At 34.1% G+C, this 21,374-nt stretch overlaps 1 protein-coding gene across 2 annotated transcripts in view; it reads left to right on the forward strand.

The window, feature by feature from the left end:
* LOC128675990 (furin-like protease 2) overlaps positions 1–21,374 on the forward strand; it is a 242,316-nt gene that overhangs the window by 19,602 nt on the left and 201,340 nt on the right. The window contains exon 1 of one of the 2 annotated variants that reach the window (XM_053755870.1): positions 17,103–17,276. The exons of the other annotated variant lie outside the window; for it this stretch is intronic. The gene's annotated coding sequence lies outside the window, so the exon portion shown is untranslated. Of the gene's footprint in view, positions 1–17,102; positions 17,277–21,374 lie in introns of those variants that run through there. 2 annotated transcript variants of the gene reach the window in all.

Below are 21,374 nucleotides of genomic sequence, written 5' to 3' on the forward strand. Positions count from 1 at the left end.
AAATAGTACAAATTCAAGTAAATACCTATTTTCAAATTCCCTGATTATATCTTTCAGCTTTTCAGAACTGTCAGATTACATAACATTGATGCTAATTGGAAATTAAATTATGAGAAAACATAACGCGGATATGCACTTAACTACTTATATACATGGACAAAAACTACTATTCAAATTTCGTACAAAAATATTGTTTCTTGTCAGCCCATCCTATGCGCAGTCCTATGGATATATGGAGTCTATTCTATGAGGGAACCTCACGGCGCACTTCTGTGTTCACATATGTTATGGCATTAATGAGCGAGTGCAATCAAGGCTTTTATTCAAACAAGCGACGCAATGGCGCGCAGGCAACTCGCTGGAAAATTGCAACGACCGACCTCCTATGGGAATATCAAATAATTTATACTGGAAACAAGACTTAAATAAATATTACCTTTTATTTTGTTTTTGAATAGCTGTGCCCACGGCTTTTTATGTTATTCTACTGTAAGAGTTAGCTGTAATGTTTTACAGAAAGTGATCTTACTTTACTGGATGACATGAGCTAAAGTGGCGCAGTGTTTTAGGTATTGTAATTATAATATGTAACTAATAAGTAAAAATAGAATTTTTTGTCTTACGATATCATCCCGTACAATTGTAGGATACATTTATCCTTAAATATGTATTTATTGGCATGCAACTCGCTGGAAAATTGCAATGTCCAACGCTCCTACGGGAATATTAAATAATTTATATCGGAAATGTGGCTTAAATAAGCACCTCCAAATTGTATTTTATTATCGATTACGCACCGGTGCAGTTTGCTTTTATTATTCATTCATTCAATCGACGTGAATTCGTTTTTCAACCGCACCAATAAGCTGGCGATGAAAACGTTAATTTATCGCGCTTTTTTTAAATAATAATGCGCGCGGTAACTTTACTGATTTGATTATATTTGATTGGCAGATATTTCTGCTAACGGAATAAATAATCGTAATTTAGCTTTTGACTATTCAAATAGAATTTTGAGAATTCAAATTCTATTTTATGGTTTAACGTATGTAACGTTGTCCACGTTGAAATCAAACATTCGCGACTGCCACAAAAAAGAAGAGCTAATATTTCTGGTCACGTAAACGGCAAGTAATTAAAAGATACAGGACCAAATGAAAAACAAATCGACGACAATCGTCGGAAGCCATCAGTTACCAACGACCTTCGGAATTCGGCCGGATTATCCGGCTCATTTTCTATACGCGTCGTTTAATTTGTTAAATTGAAAAGAAACATCTTATTGTTGCGATGGAATTAGGTATATTTGAGAAACCCACTCGGTCGTAACAGAGATCCCTTCGGAATAAGTGAATGGAATGAATGAAATGACCTATAAAGTGGTTGGGTGCGAGCGCTCAGTCAGACTGAGCTTAGGTACTTTACGTACAATGCTCTTCTTTTTTTAGAGGGATGATTTAAATTTGATGTAGCCACTATCTAGATTAATTGTTTGCGTTTATTATACTGAAAGTAGATATGTGGTTTGCAAATAGATTGGATTGAATGCTCGGTACCATTTGAAAAAGACTAGTCATTTTTGAACCACAGACTGAGAGTTGAAAAGGATAAGTGAAGCTGTGTGTAATAAAAGAGAAGTATTTTGCGCATGAACTTTTTATAATTAAGTAGAGAAAGTTATAATTTTTATGACATAATCGTCTGTTTCGTTGCTTAACACATGGCCAGTTGCACACATTGTAGACACAATTATAACCCTCGATTCATGTAGTGTAACTAGTGTTTAAGACCCACAACCGCATACGACATTTCTAAGCTTGATAAATGGTAGCAAAATTAATAAACACGAAACACAAATACAGACCATACTACCGAATTTCACTACAATCTACGTATTTATAAAGACGAGTGGTCTTAACCTATACTATGTGTGAAACGGGGCTTATACCACCTAGGGTTACCACCACCACTACTGAGTTGCCTAACCCCGGAAGAAATAAAAATGAAATATTTTCGAGCGCGAGAAAAACATATTAAGAAATTACTTCTTTCTAAAATCTTCTAAAATCATTTTGATATTGCCTACTCTGTAATTTTTCTTCTCAATTGTACTCAGGCACTTTATGGCAGCTTCATTCCGGGACATTTTTGCACATTTTAATTTCTTTTTGTCAAATCCTGGTAATTTCTGAGATTGCGTTAAGTGGGAACCCTAGGCATACATGACAAGATACAAAGGATCTTATTTTATCATGTCCTGCGAGAACGTTTGGACAAGGCGTATGAAACTGTGCGATCATTACTGGGCTTACGAACGAGTAGTTTCAGAATAGGACTCTAATCCCAGGATCAGATGTGCGATTACACAGCACTCTGTTTGTGTTGTTGTTACAAATCAAAATATATGCAGTACAGAATTGCCACCAAAAGCGTGCGCTAGCAATGAATTGGTTTTGTAGATTTAAATTGTATGATTTATTGTAATTTTACAGCATTCAGTTTATTGTGTTGATGAACGCGAATCAGCGCGTGTCTGAACGAATATAACATACGCTAACAATGAAGTTTTAATAATACATAAATAATTAAACGCATAAAATCGATCAAGGAGGCCAGTGCAATAGCACTGGAGTAAATTGGCTGATAACGATGATGAAACAAATATAAATATAACACAATAGTATAAATAATTATTATGTGTTATCGACTGTGTTATTGCTAAGACTGGTGTCAGATTTTCTTCAAAGTGCTTAAAGACATCTGACATGACTTACTAATACTGCCTAGGTGAACTGCCTGTAATACGTAAGTGAACTTAACAACAACAGATTTCCTCACGATGTTTTCTGCCACCGGAAGCAAGTGGGGGAAACTATTGTAAATAAATATAAAATCATCACACAAACACATGTGGCAGGAGTATAATTCGAACCTGGGAACTTTCGGTCTCCATGCAGTACTTTTCAATAATGACTATATACACATAGCTAACAACCCGAGTTAACCTACTGTAGCCTGTTCCGTTACTCGATATCATGCGATAAGTTTTCGCTCCTGTTCGTTGCGTAAGTTGGAATGTGAACTTTTATTATCGAAGTCATTTTTACATCCCTGAAGTAATAAAACAAACACGTATTGTATAACCAATTATATTTATTTTTGTCTATAAAAACTACATTATTAAACTAAAATCGTAAAATGTACTTAGGTTATACACGCGACCTATTCCGTCCCACTGCTGGGTAAAGGTCTACCCCAACTCCTTTCAAGCCATTCTGTCCAATGCCAGATTCAACCAGTCCATCCAATTATATTCAGTTGGAAATAAATAATAACTACATAATGAATAAATTAATTTATTGTACTGTGCCTCGGGTATTTGCATGTTACACGTAATTGGCTACACAAAAAAGTTATATTTAACCTTGAAGTTTTTCAAGTATATTTAATTATCTTGTGCCGTTTCTTAAGGTTCAATTTGTAATTTGTTTAATATTATAAGTATTTATTGCATTCGTACAAGCAAAAATAACATAACAAAAATACACCTAACATTCTATGTTCGTGGCTTGTCTCATTGTAGTATCAATTATTTAATGTTTGTTCCTTACGATTCGATTGTAGAATTTTATTGATCGTGTTCTCAAAATAAGTGTTTATTTAGGTTTTGTAACATTGTTTTTACATCTTAGAATAATTTCGAGAAATCGGTAGAATCATGACAACTTAACACGAATTTCTTAAAATACAACAGCTTTCCAACGCTATATTAAGAACGTAATGAAGATAAATTGGAGTAACTATAATAAATATACAGTTATCCACATAATGCGCCGTTTCGGGCGAGTGATATGTGTCACCTGACGCTACATTGCCATTAATCTCGTGACACTTGAAACTAGAACTCGAGAAATGCGAAGGCTTAATAAATTGTCACGTTTGCTTACCAAGTGTGAGTTATGTCACCCCGACGCATGTCAACGGCTGCGTAACGGGATCACATTGCGCCAGTTCACTAGCGCGCACCGATAAACTCGGGCAACACGTTCATGTTACGCCGGAATCCCTGCTAATATTATAAACGCAAATTTTGAATGTGGCCCGTAACTAGTATGTGACACAATCAAACGCACATTTGCGAAAAAAAAAATAATTTGCAACTTTTACCTGTTTTTATTATTTTTTATGTAAACCGTAAAAATAATAAAGAAAAATAAAATAAAAAATAAAAAAAAAATAGTTGGAAGAATATTATACATACATCAGTACTTATATAACAAGACCTGAAAATGTACTCAAATATAGATAATATTAATTGACTCCTTGATTTCAACTCGTCAAACACACTTTTAAAATCAATTACGAATTAATAACTTATACATTAAAAATCCACAATAAATTTGTATGCCATTCATTTATAAAATGTATATTCCAATAAAACAACATATCAAAATTATTTATCTTTTTTAAGTACCTAACCTAAACCAACGGAGTATGATGCTTAAACACAATTTATATTGCTCGCTAACTACTATTCCAGTTAACTCGACAAGTATGAACTCTTCTATGTTATGACTCAACTTTAATTATTGTTTAAGTATGAAGTGTAACTAGAGGAGCTGCTACTGTCTCAACAAATGACTGCATCACATTTTGCAGTCGGCTACACTAACGGCAAACAGTTCGCCGAACTTTGGCGATTTCGAATTACTTTGCTATTTCTTTACGTAAATAAAAGTTCTTAAACAAATTACTTAAGATTAATTCGCGTCTCCCTTATATTGATAAGTAGGTAGCACTTTTTATTATGTCGGTTACACACTATCTCCGAACTCAGACAGATGCCGAATCAAATGAACAAACACTACGTAATTTGTTTATTTACCGCAAGGAAAAACCAGCAATGTACATAGAAATTGACATGCTTAATGACGATGCTTAATTATAGCTAGTATTATTGCCTCTAAAGTTTGTTAGATGGAAGTAAATAATTAGATAACTATAATTTTCCTAGAATCTTTCCAAATGTCAATTAACATTAAAAAACATTAAAAAAATACTGCAACATACAAAGCGAAGTCGACAACAAAGAAAAATGCAATAGAGAAACAGTTAACTGTTTATGTAGCAAAGATTATAAACATACAGACAGAAGGCGTCACTGCACAATTTCTTTATTTTTCAAGCGAACGAATGAACTGATAATAATGCATAGGCAAGACAGTGTAGACAAGACTGAAGTATTTATCTTTTTTTATTATGTTACGAGTAACAGAACAATAATCAACAAAATCAATTGAAATGAGAATGATATGCAGAATAGAATTTTATTTAATGTGATGGTAACTATTATAGGTATTTAGTTTTTTAGACACAGTGACCAGTTATTATACTTATATCTATATAAATAAATCATAAATTTACAACTCTTTTTATATGGATAAAGAGAAAGACTTTTGGATATGTATTCGGAAAATAATGTCAAGTAATATGCATATGTAATGTTTATGGATGCAATGCTATGTTTGTTTTAGTGTTGCATTATTAAAGACTCAATACACTATCCAATATAATAGTACATAGACTGACAATGACATATAATAATCATATCATTATTACAATTATGTGGAAAATTCGCAGAAGATTAGTTAGATAAGTCTCGTTAATATAAAAAATTCGAAGTTCTGTTCAATAAATAAATATTGTACCAAATAAACAATAACGCTACTTATTTCGCATCATATGTCGCTGAGGCCTGTGAGACCCACAGGCTGTCTTCAAGTGGAGTTTAAGTATCGTCCCGTAAAACAACCCTTATGATGGCCGCCGATAAAGAGCCGAATGAATATTGAATTAATTCCCACAATTCGCCTGAAAACACAGCGATTAACGGGTGACGTACGCGCTTCCCTGGCCGCTTTATGAGGTGATAAAATTGTCGCATTGCATGTAACATGACGTGTTGCGTTAGTAAATGAAACGAATGTTTCTAAAATGTAATTTTGTGCCTGCAAGATTTGTTGAAGAAAAACTTTAATATGGAACTGTAGAAAGATGAATCCAATTAACCCTAATTCGGGATTACGTTGTTGTCTTTTGGAACCTATCCCTAAAAAAAGGCTTTGTGTAATCCGCCGAAAGAAACCTCGCTTCATTGCTTAGTTGTGTTAGATGGAAGTTAATAATTAGCTAACTATAATTTCCCTAGAATCTTTTGAAATGTGAAGAAATTAAAAATTACTGCAACATACAAAGCGCAGACGACAGCGAAGGCAAAATACCATGAAGCAGTCGTTATTACTGAGACATAAGGTCTATTTATCGCGGCTTGACAATATTCTCTATGTATGCGGTTCAATGTTTTGTTGCGTCGTTATTCCCGCCGCTTTATCTTTATGATTGACTTCCCAGTGGACGGAGAATGGCGATACGCTGACATTATTCATTTGTAATTGCGACTTTACAACTCGCGTAAATGTGTGTCTCCTTATGATGGTTAATGTATCTGCAGCAAAAATATGGTGTAAGTAACTGTAAGTTTGCATTAGGCCGGAAATACACAGCTTGCACACTTAAATATCAGTGAGATAAATACATCAATACGTGCCGGTGCACGTATCACTGAATACACACGTAAGTAACTGGCGTGTCAATGTTAAAAAAAACGTTACATACATGCCAGCTATTTATCCGTTTTACAATTTACCGTTTTGTCGGTTTGCGAATTTCGATTAAAAAAATAACGCGCTGTGTGTGTGATTCCCGCATAAGCATCGCACAGGTTAATTGATAGTCTAGTTAATAAACTTGTTTGCAAGCTGGAGTTTTTGTATGGTCATGTTACAGATCTCCCTGTTGGTCTTATGAATGGGACAAAATCATAGGACCACTAGAAAACAAAGATTTTCTTCAGGGTGACCAATATATTACGAAAATTTAGAGACACATTTAATTAGTGGTACAAAATAGTACAAACTAAAAGTATCTTATTACCACTTAAAGTTAGAATAAACTCGTTCATGATCATGCTATATACTTAGTACAAAACCTAAAACGATATAATTTCATTTTTCCTAAATGAAAATTAAGTACTTAATCTTTTTTAGTAGAAACCTAGCCTCAACTTGATTGTGTTGTATCAATTAGCGTGACTGTGTCGGCGAGATCTCATCCTATAATGTGTGCAATTGTTTCTAATTGCCGACTGTTGATAAAGGACTTGCGAGAAATTGCTATCTTAATGAATGATTCCAGAAGTAGTTCGACTTGTATTTTCAATGACAATGACTTGTTGAATTGTGTAGAAGTTTAGCCATGAATATATGTATATAATCTTATGCCAAAGGGCTCACATATTTTGTAGAGGTGGTCTTTGGCCTTTGGCGCATCAGTATTCTTCTTATATTGAAGGTTAACATTTGGAACTATTATTATAGGGAGACCCGACCCCAAATAAACTGAGAGAAACTGGACGAAGAATAAAACACACTTTGAGCAATTAGGGCTATTGTACATGAATTTAGGGTACCTAATGTCCAGTGAAAATTGTGTTTGCTCGGGATTTTGTAATTGCTTATTTTTAAATAACAGCGATAATTGCAGGTCCTCTTCACTCGTCAGTGGCGGCCACTAGTGCACGAAGAAACGACAACAAGCATACCGTAAACTAAAAGTGTTTTTTTTTTTGTTTCAGGTACGTTGCATCACAATAGTATACTTCCTTGTCTATTGTTTACTATTGGAAGGCGCGCCCCACTGGCTCTGCGATAACCCGGAGTATTCTTATCTATGCCGATAGTAATGAGTTCACTACGCAAATAGAGCCGTGCCTATTGGCGGTTATAGCGGTTACACGTCTATTTAGCTTGGAAATGAGGCGTAGTAGGATGACATAATGATAGTAACTGTCTGTGCTCGGTGTTCATAGTATGTCTTGACATACTATGAACACCGAGCACAGACAGTTACTAATTAAAAATTAAATAATTACAAAGTAATATACCTACTCTTAAGTGCAATATAATGGCGGTACAATGTATTTGGATTTGGACATAATGTTATTCTTAACATCATATTTGCATACCTACTTTTAAGAAAATAAAGAAATTCGAATTGAGTGCATTATTTACTACCGAATATCAAGATATTACTTTGTAATTTGTTTAATAATCTAATGATACTAGAGCATTAAAATAGCTTAGAGAGTGAAATATTACGTTGTCAAAACAGCTGCAGGTAGGACGAGGAGGAAACACTCATCAGCGTACACTTAGCACTTAGCTTGTATCGTGAATCCGATGGCACAAACACAGAAATGAACACATCACACAAAGAACCACAGACAAATGTCTATGGAAGTACCCGATTTGCCCGCCCTGGGAATCGAACGAAATACTGATAAATAGGCATTTAATACTGAATATTCAGATAGAAACGTCTTAGTTGAAGTCCAAAATGGAATATACTTTTAGAGTACTCACAGTGGTACTGTACCAGAGCAAGAGAATGCAAATAGCGGATGCAGACGACATGTCACGTGACACGGTGTCAATGCGGCGGAAGACAGCGGAGACAGCGGATGTTTCCTGCCGCTTTAATGCGGAGTCCTGGAAGTAGCATTGTCTACATTACAATGTAAATAATGTACTCGTTTGTGAAATAATTATGTGCAATAAATGGATGAATTGAATTAATGGAGCAGATCACAAATTTGAGTACGCCCGAAGTTCAAAACTTGTGTTATGGGATAATTCAATGATTAAATGTTATATGTATGACATTCTGTGACTGGCTAACTGTAACCGACGCACCACTTGTATAGAAATCGACAATGAAACTATCCTTTCACGAGTCCGATCGATGGATCTTCCATGTTTAATTGCTTCTATTTCAATGTATCAATTTGTTAAAAAGTTTTGCTTTTTTTTCTGAAAAATTTGATATTATAAGATAATGTCAAACTTAGCACATGTGAGTGAAAAAAATATATCTTGTTGTTGGTTTTAATATTAAAACAAGTTTAAGAGATGAAAGAAATATAAGATTACCTTACATAGTGTTAATGTCTCTAACGACAGCCAAAATAGACTGCTAAAGACGGATATTTTCCTTAAGCAGGAAAAATTAATTAACGAGATATGGCCACATTAGGTACGTGAATAAATAGATCAGCATTAATAATTTTCCTGTTATATTTCCTGACATGTTCTGATACATTCTTTTTCTGCCCTGTTATCGACTAGAAATGCGATGGAAAGTTTTAGAATGCAGGTATTGTTATCTTTATTAGCTTTAACTTATTTTGTCTGTGAATTGATTTACGTCACCAGATCTATCATTCTTCTGTGGGTGGACATTGGCTTATGTTTCTGATAAAATGACCCCAACTCATTGAAAAGTGGTCCGACAGAGTCCTTTGATGTTTTTAAAATCGCTATAACTAATTTTAAAATTATTGTATAAATGATTAATAAAGTCGCGATAACTAATTTTAAAATTATTATATAAATTATAAGGTCGCGATAGTCTTAATACTACATACACTCAATCTATTTGTATATTAAACTATTCTATAAAATATACGTGCGTCATCGATAAGGAGTTGTATCAGAAGACTCAACTGCTGTGAATACCGTCTAGCTGACACTGTCACTTGCAGTCTTCCGGCGCAAGTGAAGTCTGGCGTGTCGGCAAATATATCCGAGCCGTGTGAAATAAACTGCAGTGCCTACTCTTACTGCATTAGTTGTTGCATTTTCATCAATAATTCTTAAAAGTTAATATGAAAATATCAGACTTGTAATGATTAAACCTGTAATATTTGTATTCAGAAGGACTGTGTATATAATAAGTTAAATGCTCATATACGCAAGTAAAGAATATGCTATCAAAATCTTTCTGGAAAAAATCCAAGTTTGTAGAAAACTGAGCTGCGAGACTTGGGATTTTTACAGAATGTTTTTGATGGCATCTCACTTCTTTTTGTAGTCTTAAGTCGAATTTGTATGGAAAGTAGTTTTTTTTTCATATTTCAACATATTTTCCTATGGGAATGTTGTTCATTAACTGCAAATGTAACTTTGTAATTTCCTATATTTATATAGGATTACAAAGTTATTAATGCAGTTGGTGTATCTAGAAAACTGGACCAAAATTCCTAAATTTTTGGGTTTTCCCTTGATTTACACACTAAACACTTTGTATTCTAAATTTGAAGCTTCTATGTCTGCTAGAAGTGCCTTAGACTTTTGATGATAGGTCAGTAAGTGAGTGAGTGACAAAATCAAGAAACTTTAACAAGTTAAAATTACTACTGGTTCTAGTCGGTCTCAAAAGTCTCTAAAATCCTCCTCCATCCTGCGTGTTGACAATGTTTTAAATAAATAATAAATAAATTTTTTTTTCAAGTAATCAGAAAACTGACACGTAATAACGTAAAACATTAAACGTGCGAATCTTGTGTTTTTCTTTTATGTAACGTGAGAATTGTGTTTATCTATTTTATTTATTATTTATGAGTCAATAAAGATCTTTAAACCTATCTATAAATATTATTTGTAAAATGTATTTGTGTAATGTATAAATATTATTATTTGGAAGCTGGAGAAAGGAAAAAGAACTTATCAATTGGGCGCATGTGGATAAAATTAAACGGATTTTAGCAATTAGTTACCCGATGGTCAGACACTCGGTTCGCAATTCGTAACGCTTTGTTTCTGCTTCAAAGATTAATGTATTTTGTTCGAAACACGCATTAATCTATCGGATATCTTTCTGGAGTCCGTCCAAGAGCAGAGGGAAACATAAAAAGTAATGCCACAGTTTAATTCATCATTTAAATCTTCCTGTTTCATCTCAAATACGTCATTTATCGAATACGTCAACAAGATTGATGGAGGAAAAGCGGCTGTTTCCAAACTTTAATAAATTCAAAGAGAAACGCTAATGTTTGTGGTTCTGTGAAGTGTATTTGGAGCCAGTAGAATTTTAATAACCTTTCATGAAATGCCAATATTAATTTCTTAGGCAAATCATGATTTGTAAAAGTAGAACATTTGTGTTATGCCACTAATACCAATACAAAGTTACGTATTTTACAACTATTGGAATTTGAAAGATATAGCTACAGAGTTCAAACATTTTTCATCAAACAGAATCAATTAATACTTCGAAGATATACTAGAATTGACAATACGACGTTGCATCGCATACTGCATGTGTAGCATGTAATTACAGAGTAGAGTACTCCAGAGGCTTCACATTAAGCGAAACGAGCCTGGCCTATCAGCTGGAGAAGTTTCCGCACCAGCGGCCTCTATCGGGGAACTTCAGTGATTAAACAATTGAGAGCGGAACAGATATTGTGCCTGCGAAGGCTGTCTTCATGCGACTGCATTGCGTTGTTCGGTCGTCTGGATAATGCAGCTACTTTGATAGTATGCAATAATATGTATATATATCCCATATAGAAACGGGATAGTATGCAATAATATGTAGATATACCCCATATAAAAACCGAGAAAAGTAAATGAGTTTTCTCACTTGTAAATAATATTTTTCGAAAAAATGTTTTAAGATGATGATGGTTGTAACGCCACGCATTATGACCTCTAGTCATATCGCGTGCGCGCTGGCATGATTTTTATTTCTTTCAGTCTAAATTCGAAATGTTAAATTATTGTTCCACTTGATATTTTGAAATCACATTTTGACTCATGCATTACCATAACGATATCGGCACGTACCACACGTACGCTGTAATAATAATATATATATATATATATATATATATATATATATATATATATATATATATATATATATATATATATATATATATATATATATATATATATATATATATATATATATATATATATATAATAAAATATCTTAAATTATTTATAGACCCTTGAAGGGGTCTGTATTTTATTTATTAATTATATTATTATATAACTGTCTGCCTTTGCCTATTCCTACTCCAACCCTACCTGAGATTACCCTACCACCTAACAAGGTGTTTAAGCAAAAAACTGTATACTACTTTTCAGACCACTTTGTATATACAAATTAAAAAACATACATGTTTGTATAGTAGTTTTGTTAATTGTTTACATAGAGTATACTCAACTATTGACTGCATCGGAAAAATTAAGAACGGTGAAGATATTACGCATACGAAGATAGTCTTGGTATCTGCGCGTCCTATTGTACATTGAATCTGGAGATATTATGGAAAGGCACGAACTATCTGTCGGAAAACTGTTTTCGGTGCATTTGAGAGGTTCTGAAGTGAGGAATGATGGACATACTTGCGACTATTATAATGAATCAGCTGATCAATTATGACGTTTATAGATTGTCTGTGCAATTTCAAAGGTCAGACAAAAAAAAATATATGAGGAGGAAAATGTGTTTTTTGTTTTAAAAAAAGTAGTATAAAACAAGAAAAACATTCTACAATGCGCGAGCAGTTTAAATTTAGTAAATATACAAAAGTTTCAGGAAATTCATTTTTGTTTTAACTCCAGTTAACAATATACAATTAGTATCTATCTCTATATTGCGAACTGAAATATTGTCAAAAACAATTTTATTTAACTCCATAGTTATTTCAACATAGACGAAGAAGATTGAAAAACTGGTTTATGGCAGTCGTAAGTGCAGCGAAATGGCTGCAGCTGCGATGTGCATTGAGTTCTAAAGCTGGATACTGCGGCCACTCGTTACCCCTCTTATCAGCTATCAGGTTCGTAATGTCAGCTTAACTTGCTTCAGAGATTGCATTCGCCTTTAGAAATGTTTATTTCACAGTGGTTCCTACTTAAATTAATAGGTGTTTTGTTATTACGATAGATGAAACAGGTATTCCACAGGGTTTAAAGAACGATGAGAGACTATAGGTAGAGGTTATAGGTTTACACTTTAGGACTTGAGGTTTACGACATTCAGAAGAGAAAATATGAATGATGTTTCAGTTGCAATATCATACAGTAATGTGGTTTAATATCATGTCAATAAACATTGTATCTTAGCAGCGTAATCCGAGTCAGGTGACTGATTATGATGTGCTAAAATATTCGCTAATGTAGATGAGTATTTGAGGTCTGTAATAAAACCCTCACAGGAATAAATAGTTAAAACAAATGATGGTATAACACTTGAAAGCGTTGAAATTAAACCCCTTTAGCAAAATAGACATCATTAAGAGCATTTGACGGTGTAATCCCGTTTGAAACATCTCATTATAAACGCCTTAGAAGGTGAAGAGTGACGCGTTGATCCTGCGCCTACTAATTATGATTTACTGACTGAGATCCGTGCCCTAAAGCTGCCAATTGAATGTGTTGTCACGTAATGTTACACGATATAAATATACGAACACCCAGTGTGTGTGCCAACGTGAGTGCGTAAAATGTCTACACATTTTCTCAAGTCTCAAGTTTAGCCTTTATTCAGCGTATAGACGGCTTAGGCCCATCATTTTCCTGATACATCAGAATTGCATAATGCTTATTATGAATTCGATAACCTATTCGTCGTTTTTAGCTTTATATCGTATTATTTAACTCGCGTTTATATCTAAAAGTTACGACCCTCATACTCCACTCGAAAAAAAAATTAGATGGAATAGTTCTTAAACCTATGGCGGTCCGGACTAAATCTTGGTGGATAAATGCCTTTATGCCTTGGTATATAAATAAATCATGATGATGACAAAAAGTACGATAAAACTGTTATAATATAGTTTTGTGGAAAATCCCTGGTTATCTAATATTGTAATACATAATTGTAACATATAGGGAGATTAGTTTATGTGCTCGTGTAGCGATAGCATAGTCTAGTTTGTGCATTACATGTAGTGTTAAGTAAATGGCCGTATGCTTGTGTATACGAACGTGTTTGCTTGGGGAGATTAGTCGCGACGTGCGTTTATTGCTAGCCGAGGCATATTTTGATTGTGATTAAGTTTGAACATCTCATTTGCATTAATACATCACTACGTGTCAAGAATGATCTTCGGATTGTGCGCTTGTTCCGGCAAATACTGAATTAGTGCCAAGAAAATTAAATCTTACTAGGAGTGCTTCTTGGCTCCTTTCTTGTGAATCTCGGAATAAAAAATACCTTATGTGCTTAAATAGCTTTCATATTTCTCTAATGAATTTATGTAAAGCTATTCTTCATACTAAGTAATTTACTTACGGTTATCGGACTGTAAAAGAGCTAACCTACCCCGTTGTTGTGTTCATATCGTCGAAATTTGACTTCATATTTTCAACAACATTACTAAACTCAACAAATAAATTATGAAAGCATTCCGAGCACATTAGTGAAAGCGATATTGAATATATTACACCGCTTAAGTAACATTTATCATTTATTATTAAGAGGCGAACGAAGCGAAATTTTATTAATGCCAGAATTTCTCCGCTCACTTTTGGCGATAAAGGTCCGATCCGTATGTCTTGGAGAATCCCATTTCGCATCTGTCTAGGCGATCGAGATTATGGAGCGAAAATTGTGGCTTTCTGATCTTTGTCAGCCAATTAGAAATATACATCGGAGCATTTCAATCTTGAGTTCTAGATTTTCTATCTACGAAATTTTTGATGTTTTAATATAAAAATAAATTTAATAATTGACATGAAATTATTATCATTACATTTATACTAATAAAACAAAGTACTTAAATCTTTAAAACCACGCAACAGATTTCATATAAGTTTTTAAATAGATAAAATGATTCAACAGGAAAGTTTATATGTATATAACATTCACAATATGGCACCCGTGCGAAGCCGGGGCGGGTTGCTAGTTAATAATATAACATGAAATTTCTTCATAACGTTATTATAAAATTGTTAATACAAGCTTGCGTGGTGAACCGATTCGCGTGTGCTGAGTCGGAAGTAATTTTCTTTAACACCATTATAATGGTCGGCCCGCAGGTCTAAATGGACCGAAGTGTAAAATATAACGCCACTAAAGGCTTTCACATGCTACTGCCAAAGTGTCTGCTCCACTCATAAATATGAGCGACCTTCCTCGTGAGAAATAAGGCTTAAAATTACTCGCATTAGTTTTTGCCAGCCAGCGCAGTAAACATTTTGGATTGGTTGAAACCGCTGCGGCATTGTACGTTTTTAGTTGACTAATATCAACATCCTTCTGGGTTTATAAAGGTTTTAGTTTATATTTCCACTTATTTCTACATTGTTGAACGATTGTTCTACTAGTTTATGAATTTTAAGCAGCAATATCATTGATCACGAGTCTGACATTGAATTGAAGGTTGATCGTAGATATTTTCTCACTTATTATTTAAATATAAAGTATTGAGATGGAATTACGTCAGTAACAAATGCAGATGTTGAACGAGTTGCTTGCATGTTCCAGGGCTATAAACCGGTTGCCCTAGATTATTTCCAGTTAAGCTAGATGATGTTTCACATCTTTGTTTAGAAGTAGAATAGCTCATTTCTGTTCACGTCTCTATTGTATTGCAAGGCATAATGCGAATAAAGTGAAGTATTCAAACGGAGATCGTTTTCGTGACAATTCTACCGTGAAGCTGTGAAGCTGTGAGAAGAATAAATATACATTCAATGCGTAAAATGATTGTCGACTGTCAAAAACCCCCTTGAAGTGGTATATATAATATACCACTTCAAGGAGGTTTTTGTAATTATATGAAAGTCATTTGCACTGACTGACAAATAAAAATTTAATATCCTAATATATAATTTTGTAAATGCGAATGTAAGTTCGGTAGTTTAATTACCCTTTCACGCCTGTATTGTGCCACTTAAGTATTCAAATATTAAACCTACTTTAACTTTTGAAGTAGGTATAATATTTGGATACTTAAGTGGTCAGTGTTAATTTTAAGTGAATTATTCTCTTTAGGATTCATGAATAAAAATTATATTTTCTGACTCCTTGTGCTTGTGTAACTTGGAATCCTAACCATATTATTACTAGTCTCTAGTATTTAATGAAATATTATTAGACTAGTACCTAATATTGTTCAGTTAAAACTTTACGAAAGCGTATTTTTGTTTCGATGATACCGACATGACATGACTTCAGACAACAACTCCTAAATTAATAAAGTTAAAAAATATAAAATTTTTCTCTCTTCTTCAAGCTTTTTTCTTCGTAATAACAGAACGGCAAAACTATTATTTTAATTTCTTGCGATATCCAGCTCAAGGAAGCATATTTCATGAATGTCAATGAGCGCTCGAGGATACTCATAATATTAATTTCCCTGGTACATTCTGCTGCAGAAAAGTAACCTTAGCAGTTGGAAGAAGGCTTGCATTGCCACCCCCAACCGTGACTTGGCCGCGTTGCACAACTTGGCACTCGTCCATGTCGCCTAATGACGTCCCCCACACGTTAAATTGATATTGGCACTTTATCCAATACTCGTTGGTGATCATGCTTAAAAGTTTCTCCGGCGGTGCAACTGCGGATGAACTCAACGCGAACATTTTCAGCGGTCAATTTATTACAGTCGTAAAAATAGTTTTACAGTTTTGCGGTGGAACGAATTCATATATGACAAAGTCGGGAACATTTTATACGGTTTTCTTTTTAGAATACTCAGTTTATTATGTGATAAATTAATTAGATAAATAAATGTATATAAACTCTTTATTGCACCGTTTACAGAAAATACACTGATGTTAATTATTCTGTTCACAACTATCGCTGCTCATAACCTTGCCTAGTTAGTAAATTAATTCTGCTTGTTACTGTTTGCAACTTGTCTAAACTATAATGTTATCTGTATTGAATCTAGCTGCAATTGAGCAGTTATCGCTACATAGTAATCGTGCCCATGTATGTACTTAGACAAGGAAGAGCTATAATACTGACGCTTATGTGATGTTATTTTTTCACCTAACAGAAAGCAATAGAAAGTAAGTAAAAGCCTTAATCGATGTTCACGTAACATCAGAGTTGCCTGACCAATCGTCTGACGACTATCGTAAAGCATACGTTGACTGACGTAGTGAAGTGATCGTAGGCATGGCGAATACGTTACGCCAAAGGTCACGGTTCTCTCGGTTACGCAAGTTGGTTCCAGCGAGCTGTCAGTTGGTCTTGGCCAATCCACGGTTCGGCTGCCGCGGCTGCGCTTGCGGCTCCTAGACAGTCAAGACTTTCGAGGATTTTTTCAGTGCAGTGTTCTTGAAAGTGTTCTTTGTGATTTGAAAGTGATAACTGGTTAAATCGTGACTTGTGCACATTTGGATTTCTAAACGGTGGGTATTATTTTGTCTATTTATAAATCCGAAGAGTTCCGCAATGAACAATCCTGTGTCGACAATGTGGCAGATTCAATGGTCCGGAATCGCGTAAATAGTGGTTTTAACTAGTGGTTTTAACGTTGAAAACGTAACAAAGTGTCTTATCGACCGGGGTGGCCCACGACGGTGATCGCTGGAGTTTTGCCAGCCCCGGCCATTTTGGTAAATTAATATCAGCACAACACGATACAGCGTTAGATGCTCCGACCGTGTAGATTCTAAGTTATACGGGGCAAGTGTTGACTTCTAAATCTTACTTAGCAACGCCCTGCTGGTTTTCACTAAGTCAATAATAGTTCTAGGAACTTTAGCTGGAAATTACTGCATAGTTCAAAAGGGAATTTGCCTTTTCTTGCGTTATGACAAGTTCTAGAGCAGAACTTAGATCTAGATCTAACGCAGAGGGGTTTAGGAAAGTTTTTAAAGACTTTATTCTTCGTTAGCATGTTTTTTTAATTTAGACAATTCTGACCGAAACTTCTGTAGTACGTCGTGTATTGTGTGTTTTTATATATTTATTACTGTGTTCTCCTTTTGGTAAAATCGTCACTCACCAAAGCAAAGCGTTTTCCTCACATCCATCTTAGTTTCGGCGTCTTGATGGATCGTGGTGTGGTGACTTTAATCGGTCCGTTGCTCGCAATAATATTTTTTACAAGTCTATTTTGAGGGTAATTTCCTTGTTATTCTTTGCAAAAAGTAAATTTTATTGTTTTTTCTTTTTGTAACTGGTTATTGTCTTCTTATTTCAAGTTATATTTTTAATATATAATTTTCCTTTCAACTTGAACCTTTAGGTTTATAGATATCGGTCAACCTAAACAAATGACTTATAATATTATTACAAGGGTGACTCATGTCCGTCGTTTTGTTGAAGTCCACCGGATGAGACTGAAAGTAATAGACCGAGTGAAAATAACACGTGAGTCACAAGTTTTGATAGCGCTTGACTCGCGATCTTTTGAATGAAATTACTCTATCGGGTATAAAATGGACAATAGACAACCCATCTTCAAATATAACTATTCAATTTTAATGATGAATGCTTTTATTGTGCGTTTTTATAAAACCAACCCGGCAAACAGACATACGGCAGACCTGATGGGTCTCTCCAACCTAAGAACGTTTTCAATACCAGGGCCACGTGAATTTGTGACCTAAGGTCGTTTGCCACAGAGTTGCCACAAATATTACTTACGCTACATAGATTGTATCTATATTGATCTGTTGAGCCAAGATTCCTAACATACAAGATGCCTTGACTTCACAAACTGTACATTTGACTGCAATATTGGCGTGACTATTCATCACGTTTAAGGTGAAAAATGTATTCGTAGTTCATTATTTTTCTCTTATACAATATAGTTCTTGTATTAAGGAAACGAAAGCGAATATTGGAATAAGGTACAGTTTGTGAAGTTAGACCTAGATTTAGAAGCTTGTAGAACATAAACATGGCGTCTGACACTTTTTGGCACAGTGAGTCTTGGAAACATTAACATTAAAAAGTTTTTGATGGGTTAATAATTACTTTTAAACTTTCGCGTTGCATAATTATATGCTCGACGACATACTCGACGTATTAAACGCATACCTATTGTTATTTCCCAGACGTTTCCGACCTTGTTACAAAGGTCCGTGGTCACTGGGCGACTGGTCAATGGTCACTGGACTCAGCAAGCTACGTCGGCTACGTCTTTCCGGTAGAATCTTCTTCTACCGCCATATTGTTTCTTCGTCAAGTACTGTCACAATACACACTGACAATGTCCTAATTTCGTAGCGCCCGTAGCAAGGCTGCATAAAAAAAGGGATGTGCGGGTTAATAACTAGAACTAAACTTTTTCATTATAATAGTGGTGATATGGAACAGGAAGATATACAATAACGACTATAAAGAGATACAGAAACAAAATTATGACGTTGCGATAAACAAAGTCGTTAACATTTAGAATTTAATCCAACTTTAAAACATTTTTTAAACCTGTTATTTCTGTCAATAAATTTGGAGTATTTAGAAAACCAAAAGCACGCATATAGTATTCTTTTAAATTCTTTTCTAATATTTACATGAAGCTTAGCTTATAGTAAGTAAAGAGTGTTTTTATAATAAAGAAGTTTTTATTATAAAAACACTCTTTACTTACGTTTGTATATAACGAATTCGTTATATACAAACATAACGTATATTTATATAATTATATAAATATACATATATGGTATTGGCGTGTAGAAGTATGGAGTTAATAGTTCAAGCAAATTATGTAAATTCATTCATGAAAACCTATTGAAGTCCAAAATTTGCCTCTTCAATTAAAAACGTACCTGATGAATATTCATGCGAGAGTACAGTCACCTTAATTATTATGCGTATGTTTTTGACAGGTCCTAATGGTTTTTATCTTTCGTGCTGGTCACAACGAATGTGCCAGCTGCTTTTCTGGTGTTAATTATAAGATAAATCAAAAGACCTATAAAATGGAGATTCTTCTCATAGTTTTCATTGACCACCCACCACTTGCTACCGGTGAAAGAAAACTAAAGTGAGAAAACCTGCACTTCTAGATTATTTATCTAATTACCTTTAACTACCTTTTAAAATGGAGAAGGTAATAGCCGACCACTCCATTGATATTGGCATAAAAGTCATTGTGTGTTTGTTCCATTTAACATTCCACATAATCACATTATTTCAACGACCCTCAGCAATGAGGAATAACTACATCGAATAACTATTATTTCGTATATGTATAAACAAAAGCACTGTTTGGGTAACGTATTTAGTGTTGAAATCGATGTATTCAAGGCTTTGGTCTTGACATGCATTGCATGACAATTAGCTTAGCATTGAGATAGTTTGCACGATAATGCAATGGTGTTTCGATCGGTCATGGTTCAACCACATAAAAAAATTGTAAAAAAGTAGTAAAAAATTAGATATAACTGTGAAAATCGGACAGCGGTTGAATGCAAAAAAACGAATTAAACAAATAACTTGGTAACATGGCCAGCTCGCGTGGGTAACTTAACTCCATGTGGTCTCATAGTGAATAACCCAGGCAAAGTTCATGCTCATATAGCTGTAATAAAAATGAGTATATTTCTTTTATTGTGCGAGCAGGAAAGAAATAGACTGTGGCAATTATAATAAAGTGAGATCTTAATGATAGTGGCCGTTTTTAATGATTACGTTACTAAACAATTTCCAGACAGATGTGAAATTGTTTATACTTGAAGCAGTTTTAGCCAGTTTCAGAGAACTTACCAAAATTATAGCTATTACAAAGCCAAATATATAACTGTGAAAACCTGTGGGTTTTTTTCTGAATTTTAAATGCTATAATCCGGATTATGTTCTAATAATATTAATACTTATGTAAGCGACTGGTTTTGTACTATCGACATTTATGTCAAGGTTTCTATACATTGTTAATATCCGTTTGTAATTCCTTTGCACTATGCACGTGTGTGTGATGTCACATGCAACCAACTTTGAAAGCATTTTCATGCTATGGCGATATTAAAAACAATTGAATTTGAACCCAATAATTGTAATCATTCCTTAGAGATGCTATTACTTTTAAAATGATAATCTGACAGACTTGGAAATAAGATGACAAAGGAGCCTACACGGTGGTTCCGACATATCTTGAGCGGAAAAGAATTTCTCTAAAAGTTGACGAACATCAGAATGTAGAAATATCCAAAAATTGTATATTTATTTAATGCAAAAACATATTAAAGTCTGATATTCAAACTTGGGCAAACATTACGAAACCTACCATAGCTATAGCATAAAAAATTAAAATCTTTAAACAACATCTTGAAGTTGTGATATATTTTCGTACGATATGTTACATGTTGAATATCATTTATTTATTGTACAGTTTTATTTTATACTTATTAGGTAATCACATACGTGCATTAAGCACACGTTCTTTTTGTATTCCTTAAATACAATGTTTTGTCTGACGTAAGTTTTATACATAATTTTTTTGCCATAGTTCGAACAAAGGTTCCGTTTTTGCCGCCCAGCCATATTGCTTTTGACAA

This window comes from Plodia interpunctella, chromosome 15, assembly GCF_027563975.2.
Source record: "Plodia interpunctella isolate USDA-ARS_2022_Savannah chromosome 15, ilPloInte3.2, whole genome shotgun sequence".
NCBI lineage: Eukaryota > Metazoa > Arthropoda > Insecta > Lepidoptera > Pyralidae > Plodia > Plodia interpunctella.